This window comes from Schistocerca piceifrons, chromosome 11 (genome assembly GCF_021461385.2).
Source record: "Schistocerca piceifrons isolate TAMUIC-IGC-003096 chromosome 11, iqSchPice1.1, whole genome shotgun sequence".
In the NCBI taxonomy this organism is placed as follows: domain Eukaryota; kingdom Metazoa; phylum Arthropoda; class Insecta; order Orthoptera; family Acrididae; genus Schistocerca; species Schistocerca piceifrons.
The window spans coordinates 80006059-80013910 of NC_060148.1; the positions used below are offsets into that span (position 1 = coordinate 80006059).

The 7852-nt window shown below is 39.1% G+C and overlaps 1 pseudogene; it reads left to right on the forward strand.

Moving 5' to 3' along the window:
• The first annotated feature begins 1027 nt into the window (after positions 1 to 1027).
• Positions 1028 to 1144, forward strand: LOC124720675 (annotated as a pseudogene).
• Positions 1145 to 7852: the final 6708 nt, after the last annotated feature.

The following is a 7852-nucleotide window of genomic DNA, read 5'->3' on the forward strand; positions in this document are numbered from 1 at the left end:
TGACTACTCTGCCGTTCACATTTCAGTGCCAGACAGAAGGGCTCATCGAACTGCTTTGGAACCATTTGCCTATGGTTCCACTCTCAAACAGTGCACAGGGAAAACGAACACACTGATCTTTCTGTGCGAGCTCTAATCTCTCTTATTTCATTACCGCCGTAGTTTCTCGCTTTGAAAGTATTTTCACTTTTTGAGAAGTCAGCTGGCGACTAAGTTTTCGTCGAAATACGTTCGTGTTAATGACCATCTCTTCCAACGAGTCCATTTCGCATAAATATAAAACGAGCTGCGTTCTTTGAATTTATTGGATGTCCTCAGTCAATGCCATATGGTAAAGATCCTAAACTGCACAATAATTTTCCAAAAGGGGACCAACAAACTTAGTGTAGCCAGTCATTTCAGCTTGCTGGGTCCTGGAAGTGTTTTGCCGATAGCGTTGTCTTCTTCGAAATATGCTGAGTAATTGGCCCAAGAGGAGTGCTTCTTGTGACAGCATGTTCTACAGAGATGGTTTAGCTCTTTCGTTATCGTTTCACACATATTCCCTTGTGGAAAATTGACCGAAATTTTAGCACTTTGTATGTTTCTCTTATTCAAACATTCTTCAAATCGTTTATATATAAATTGTGTCCCACTATCTGATAAAATGGCTTTCTGCATCCCAACGTTTACAAAATAATCTTTCTCCAGTTTACTCACAATTACTTTGGAATTAGCCTTCTTACTAGGATAAAACCTCTCATGATTTGAAAATCCATCCACCAATACAAACACATATTCACAACCTCCCTTGAAACTGGCAGAGGGCCGAAAAGATTCACAGCTACTAAATCTAGTTTATTCTGAGGTTCCACAGAGTACATATATTCCTGTTCAATTATGTTACTTGCTCGTACTTTTTGACACTTGTCACAGGATTCTAGCCTCTTTTGAACTCTACACCACATGTTGTCAAAAACCACTACCTTGCATAATTTAGCAATACACTTATGGACCCGGTAATGTCCATATTTCCCATGTATAAATAGGCAACGGCCTTGCCATAGTGGATACACCGGTTCCCGTGAGATCACCGAAGTCAAGTGCTGTTGGGCGTGGCTGGCACTTGGATGGGTGACCTTCCAGGCGCCATGCGCTGTTGCTGTTTTTCGGGGTGCACTCAGCCTCGTAATGCCAACTGAGGAGCTACTCGACCGAATAGTAGCGGCTTCGGTCAAGAATACCACCCTAACGACCGGGAGAGCGGTGTGCTGACCCCACGCCTCTCCTATCTGCATCCTCCTCGGAGGATGGCACGGCGGTCGGATGGTCCCGGTAGGTCATTCGTGGCCTGACGACGGAGTGCTTCTTTTTTCCCATGTAAAAAATCAATTAATAAATCTACATGTTGTTCTGGGAAACAAATACATCGATCTTCATTCATTTTCTTTCTTCTCCTAAACAGAATATCCTTGTGTATCTGGTAATATTCAGCTAATTTTGGAAAATCAGAGTGACCTATCCTGCTTTTTACCAATTTCAGATTGTCATCGTTATTTTGTTCCCATCTGAGACTTTTACAGATGCACCCTCTTGGTCCCTCTTCCTGCGGTTGAATGACCGTGAGCAAAATTTCACCACATTCCCAGTTCCTTAATGGATCTACCTCCTGCTCCTTTTCTATTAGGCTTCTGGATAAAGCATCCACCACAATGTTTTCAGAACCTTTTATGTATTTCATTGCATTATCAAATTGCTGTAAATACATACACCACTTCCTCAGTCTGCTGAGTTTAAGTTGACAAGTATTTAAATAGATCAAAGCACTATGATCAGTAAAAACTTTATGTCCCAAAAAGCTATTGATCAAATTTCTGCAACCGAAAATAACGGCTAATGCTTACAGTTCAGAAATACTATAATTCCTCTCTGCTTGTTGCAACGATCGACTTGCAAATGTAATCGTTTTATGGACCTGCTCTTCTCCCAATGTTTCGATCTGGAATAATTCTACCCCCAGACCATAACCACATGGATCTGCTCCCAGACAAAAAGGATTAGAAATATCAGGATGGTTCAACATTTGACTATTCACCAGTGCTTCTTTAAGTTCTTCGAATGCTATTTGACACTCCTGGGTTCATGTATAGGGAATATTTTTCTTAAGTAATTCCTTCAGACAAGGTGCATTAAATAAATACCCAAACACAAATTTGCGATAAAACCCAAAAACCCAAACGTTTCTTTTAATTCTTTAAAAGTTGTTGGTGCAGCATAATCACTAATAGCCTTTATCTTTCCTGGAGCGGGCATAATTCCTTCACCACTAACTATATATCCCAGGAATTTAATTTCTTTCTTAACAAATTCTGTTTTGTCCACTTCCAGTTTCATTCCCCCATTTTAATTGCGTCTAATTCTTTGCCTCTCAATAGGCAGTGTTCTTCCCAAGTGAGAGTTGAGAGCAATACATCGTTCACATAAACAGTAATCCTCTTTAATAATTGATCCCCTAAAACCTGTGAAATTGCACAAACACTGATGTTTAAACCAAAAAGTTGATAACATCGCCATTCAAACAGGAATGCTGTGTACTTTCTAGATTCATTAGCCAAAGATAGATTAAAGTAACCACACTTTACATCCATAGAAGTACAAAAAAAAAATGCCCCTTTCAAATTTTGTAATAGCTCCTCAATATTTTCAGGCCTGTCACTCCCTGGTAATATAATTTTATTCAATGCCCTAGCGTCTAAGACAAGCCTAATAGTGTCATCCTTCTTAGGTACAACAACCAATGGGTTATTATATACACTAATCGCTTTTTCTATTATTCCCCATTCGAGCGTTTTCTGTATGAAGTCTCGAACTACTTTCTTATGTACTTCTGGAATAGCGAATGGTTTTCGGAAAAAATGTGCAGCCTCTTTAACACTCATAATTCCTCACTAACCTGAGTTGGTCAGAATGCTTGTTCAAAATTTGTCTCAAACATTGTTTCTGTACTTCTGTCAATTCCATTAATTCCTTTAGTTTTTCCTTGATCCTAATCCTGACATTTTTCATCTCAGAAGGATCCACTTCCTTCCTTTCTCCATGTTCATTGTAACCATCAGTCAACTTTGCGGCCCTACAGTATCTTATCGGAATATCACTTTGTTCGTCGTCTACACATTGTCTTTATCCTATAAAGGGGTTAACTACCAGTGTTTAGTTTACTCTAATAATCACATCATTTGTCCCAAAATTAAACCATTCTTCATATTTATGTAAGAATTCGACACCTACCAACATTTGAACACTGAGTCCATTAATTATCAAAAAATTAGTTCTATTTGTACTCCACTGAGAATGATTGGTAACAATATTTCCTGTTTAACCACCTTCTTGCTTTTCCCAGTAGCCACATTAATTTTCAGCCCTCTTACTGTCATTATGACTATTTGCTTACTTTCAGGGAGAGCATTAAACAAATTCTGAGACACTGCGCAAACTTCAGAACCAGTATCTATTAAACAAGGAACCGTTTCTTTAAATACAGTTACTTCAATGATAGGTTACCCAATATATTCTCTTCTTTTTACAGACTCAGGCTCTTTTAACAAATCCTGCTGTAGTTCATGCCTGTCAAAACATACCCCTTCCGTGGAAAGTGCACATACCTTAACTGGATCCTCTTTCACTCCATTAGTAGCGTCGGCTTTTACCATCCTTTCCACTATAAATAAATCACAACACCTCTCTAACTTCACACCTTCCATAATAATTTTTGTTCCTGCAACCCTGTACAAGGGGTTGTCAGAATTATTTAAATGATGTCATTCTTCTTCCTCTTCCGACTCTTCTTCCTCCTTTTCTAAGATTACTTCATTTAATCTGTTCACTGCTGCTTCTGCCCTATTATATTCTCCCCTCTGCACTTCTGGCCTGGCTTCACCAGTTATTATATTACTTCCACAGTTTACGGGTAAATCTACGTCTGCTTTGCAGTGCTGATTCACCCCCACATCCTGAGTCTTCACTTTCTGTATATACCTCTTTAACATGGTTCCTGTAATCTTTATTGGTACTTTCCCTTTCTCAAAATGCTACGTGATTTCCCAAATAGCCAAATTGTTTTGCAGTGTCATTCTCTGCTCTCCCCATTTCTATAACGATATTCCTATGGTGTTCCGTAGATACCACTCTTACAAATGGCGTCACTAGTGGGTAATTTGTACTGCTTCAGTCTGCAAACGCTAGCGTTATTACAGACTGCTATTCGTTTCCCTCCTGTATGACGTCATTGCCTCTGACATTCTGGTCACCGAATGGGCTGCGTCTATTTGTTACATGTGACTGCACCTCTCCGCAGTCGAACTATTGAGTGTGGTCTTTGAACCTGTTCACAACAGTACCTCTCCCTCGACCTCTACCTCTGTAACCATTACCCTTTGCATCCCTATACGGTTCACCTTTACATCGGCTCTGTTTTCTTTAGATCTAATAGGAGGCCTATATTCTCTTCTATTATTTTCTTCCTCTTTTAAAATGTTTTTTACTCTCTCAAGATAATGAATGAACCTATCAGTATCATCCCGAGGAGCTGATATGATCTTGTTCCTCCAATAAAATGGGAATTTGTTTTCAATTCACATAATAATTTGTTCTGTTTCAACTTCGACATTTAAATATGATATAGTATTTACCCATTTCTGTACAAATCTTTTAATGCCCTCTATCTGGGGAGCATACTTTTCCTGTGATCAAAATTTGTTTAAATTCTTCATTTGTTTCCGTTTTTCCCAATACTCGTCAAAAAAGACGTATTTATCTGAGGCCAAGTTTCTCCAAATTTTGCCTCTCCCATCAAATTTGAAGTAATGAATCCAATCTTCTGCATATCTCTCCATACATTTGGCAAAATTCTTTAGGGTGAACACTTTTACTTGGATCAAATTTCAAAAATTGACTATGATGTAAATACGCAATTTCAGATGCCTCTATGACACCATTAGATACCACACAACTATTACTGCTGTTAATATGCTGCTGTACTTTGGTTAGTCTATTTTCATGGTTACACAATTGCTTATTCACGCTGGTACTGAATTGCTGGATGTTAGTTCAATGTTGGTAATTTTACTAGCAACTTGCAAACCAAACTTTGCACATACATCTTTTCCTCCTTTAACTTAATTTATAAGACAACATGACTATCTTCACAGCATTTTTCTACATTTTGAATCTGTTCCTGAATTTTATCTGTTTCTGAATGTAATTGTTGCTTTAACTGCTGATTGTTCTCAGCAACTTGCTCAATCTGTGAAGCCAGTTCACTTTTCACTGTTACAATAGCTGTATTAAATTCGAAATTTACATGATGAACTTCTCTTTTAATATTATTACTAAACAAAGGCAGGTCATTTTTCTACGAATGTCTCACATTCGAAATTTTATCTTCCATTTTGGATTCCATTTCAACTGACAAATTATTAAATCCCTGATCAACTTCAGAATGCAATTCATTTATTTCAAAACTTAATGAGGTTTTAATATATGAACCTAATTTACTCATTTCAGTGTCGATATCAGACCCCATTTTATTCATTTTGGAATCCATCTCAACACCCAGTTTATTTATCTTATCGACTTTATCAGAACTTAATGACGTTTTAATTTCGGAGCCCAATCCATTCATTTTTGCCATAATATTCATTAACTTTTCCGACACACTAGCCCTTGATTCCCCCACAACTGACACTGGTTCCTGTTTCTTTTCTTTACAGTTACAGGTATAAATTTAGCATCAGCTTTCACCGTACTCAGTTCGTTTTCGATTCCATAATTAGAAGACACTGGCTCAGGTAAACCACTATAATTAGCTAGTGATATGTCAAAACTGAAATTACCTGTTGTCATGGGAGCATCTTCATAGTTTACATGTCCCAAATATACCTTCAGTTTCTCACCTACTATAGCCTGATTATTTTCAGCCATTTTGCAAAGTTTCTTGTCACACACAGACAAAACTCTTTTTCTTCGTGTCTTTAACATGGCGGGATGCAACAGTGGGTCCGTACGCCAGGCCCTGCTTCCACCGATATAGTTCTGCTGGTCAGCACTCCATACACGGCTGCTGACTGACTGCTACTGCAGAAACGCCGTCTCTCGAAGTTCAGCAGCCGCTGACGTCGCTTGCCTCCAAATTCCACTTGCTGCCGTTTCTAGACGATAGTTCATTTTACTCGCGCCTATTGTCCTATTATAGTTCCTTTACCCACACATGTGAATACTTCACGAGTTTACTTGACACTGCTGCTTTTATGAAGTTCCTACACATCCGATCTTTAGTATTGATTTTCCCGGCCGAAAAAGCACCAATTGCGGCGGGGCGGGGCTATTAATGTTTGCTCGTTCGTCGTACTGTACACTCCAAAAGTGAGGCACTCAGAGTAGTAGATGAGTTTTGCTATTTGGGGAGCAAAATAACTGATGATTGTTGCACCTGCCTCAGTGCAGCAGCAGATTACCAGCCCGTTTCTCTGCATAAGTACGTACCGCGCTGACGACGTAAAAGCAGCCTTCAAGAAAACGCCATCAAATACTTAGGTTGCAAGGTCCGTGAAAACTCTGGTAGCAATCTATCCTGTAAGTTCCTATAATACTTTTCGAGCGGAAAGTGGTTGCTTCGTTCTCTCAGTGAAATGTCATAATTTTGAAGCGAGTCTTTTATTCCATTTCAGTTTAAAAATAAAATACCTGCCATCAGCCCATATGTAATTAGCGAGCAACATAACTGTCCTCCGTTCACAGTTCATGCAACCCAGTACACACGCAAGGAAGCCAGAAATGTACTCAAGTCCAACCCGAAGAATTACGCGATTTCACAGTCAGTACTCCGTTACAATATCTGAGTTTCACATTCAGTCCTTGTCAGTGGATATCTATTAAAGAAATTGCCCGCCAAATATTCCATATACGGATACGAAACATGCCACACGGAATTTTTTACAAAGGCCAAAAGTTCACACGCGTTTATCTTTCCAACAAAATATTTCTAGAACTTCCGAACTTCACAAAACTGTCCGTAAATGCAACTGCTTGTACGGCAACACAATCCAGACACGAAATTCCAATAACTTTATCATTTTACACATTATGCAGACGGACACGTTCAACACGACCTGCCCATTCAATAGCTACTCAGCGAATCCTCAATGCTGCTCCTTCCACAGCCTATAACTACCTGGCAGTACGCGGGAACTGCTAAACACTGATTAGTTGATCAACATGACCAGCCAATCAGAACAATCATTCGAGATCATTCTCGCGCCAAAACTGTCCTACGCCAATCATTATTCGCAGTTGCAATCACGTCAATTCAATATGCAAATATTAATATAATGTTTAACAAACCCAAAAGAAAAGAAAAGTAATCTGGGAATTTATTTAGAAAACTATTACTCTGCAAACGGCTATTCTGGCTGCCCTCTTACAAAAGCAAGTACTCTTAGACATACGTCATCAGAAATGAGGGGAAAACACAACTTTTCCACTACACAGTTACATAATATGGTACAATATACGATATTTAAGTTCTACGTATGTCCCACTTACACACTCTCACTCATTCTCATTCATTCCACATATAGTTTATTGAGATTCTTAAGAGTTTGAATATTCAGTCGCTCGGAGTGACACACATACCGCTTCGCATGGCTAGCATAGCGACAGGTGCGAATGAGTCGTTGCTAAGACACAATTGGCTGTCTCCTTCACAGCTAATGGCTCCAATGCTACTGCAGTAAATTTATCGCGTATTGACTCGCTACGTCACTGAGTATAGATGTGTCAGGAAGTCGTTTCTGAAAGTATTTGTATGGAGCGTAGC